The sequence below is a fragment of the Cebus imitator genome, unplaced genomic scaffold (genome assembly GCF_001604975.1).
Source record: "Cebus imitator isolate Cc_AM_T3 unplaced genomic scaffold, Cebus_imitator-1.0 Scaffold8, whole genome shotgun sequence".
Classification (NCBI taxonomy): domain Eukaryota; kingdom Metazoa; phylum Chordata; class Mammalia; order Primates; family Cebidae; genus Cebus; species Cebus imitator.
This window is the reverse complement of record NW_016107323.1, coordinates 7,608,090-7,609,262: the sequence shown is the minus strand read 5'-3', so window position 1 is coordinate 7,609,262 and position 1,173 is coordinate 7,608,090. Positions and strand designations below refer to the sequence as shown.

Here is a 1,173-nt window from a genome sequence, read left to right as displayed (position 1 = left end):
CTCGCCAGCCATGGAGTCCAGCCCCGATGGCCCGGCCCCGCCGCCATCCAAGAGGGCTGGTTCCGCGAGACCTGCAGCCTGTGGACCGGCCAGGCCCTGTCGCTGCAGGTGGAACAGCTGCTCCACCACCTGCGCTCGCGCTACCAGGACATCCTCGTCTTCCGCAGTAAGACCTATGGCAACGTGCTGGTGTTGGACGGCGTCATCCAATGCACAGAGAGGGATGAGTTCTCCTACCAGGAGATGATCGCCAACCTGCCTCTCTGCAGCCACCCCAACCCGCGAAAGGTGCTGTTCATCGCGAGCGGAGACGGAGGTGTCATGCGCGAGGTGGTGAAGTACCCCTCCGTGGACTCAGTGTGAGATCGACGAGGATGTCATCCAAGTCTCCAAGAAGTTCCTGCCAGGGATGGCTGTTGGCTATTCTAGCTCGAAGCTGACCCTACATGTGGGTGATGGTTTTGAGCTCATGAAACAGAAGCAGCATACCTTTGATGCGATCATCGCTGACTCCTCAGACCCCATGGGCCCTGCCGAAAGTCTCTTCAAAGAGTCCTATTACCAGCTCATGAAGACCGCCCTCAAGGAAGATGGCGTCCTCTGCTGCCAGGGTGAGTGCCAGTGGCTGCACCTGGACCTCATCAAGGGGATGCGGCAGTTCTGCCAGTCACTGTTCCCCGTGGTGGCCTACGCCTACTGCACCATCCCCACCTACCCCAGGGGCCAGATCGGCTTCATGCTGTGCAGCAAGAACCCGAGCACCAACTTCCAGGAGCCGGTGCAGCCGCTGTCGAAGCACCAGGTGGCGCAGATGCAGCTGAAGTGCCGCAACTCCGACGTGCACCGCGCCGCCTTCGTGCTGCCCGAGTTTGCCGGCAAGGCCCTGAATGATGTGAGCTGAGCCCAGGCGCCACCACGGATGCCACCCAGGACCTCGGACCCGGGAGCCTGCAGGGTGCCTGGGCCCCTCCAAGCCCGGGCCAGCCCTCCTGCGGCTCTCGCCCACCAACCAAATACAAGCCCCAGAATGCTGCCCGGCCTCCTCTGCTGGGCAGACTGTCTGTGTGTCTGTATCTCGGCGTTCCACCTTCAAGCCTATACCAGGTGTGTACAGCGCCATCTCTCTCTGCCTTCTGTTGCCCCTCAATCACCAAACACGTGTATTTATTAAAA

General features: G+C 61.0%; 1 pseudogene across 1 annotated transcript; it reads left to right on the top strand.

The window, feature by feature from the left end:
* Positions 1–1,168, top strand: LOC108312306 (annotated as a pseudogene). Its single transcript, XR_001828575.2, has one exon. The product of XR_001828575.2 is annotated as a spermidine synthase-like (transcript).
* The last annotated feature ends 5 nt before the right edge of the window (positions 1,169–1,173 follow it).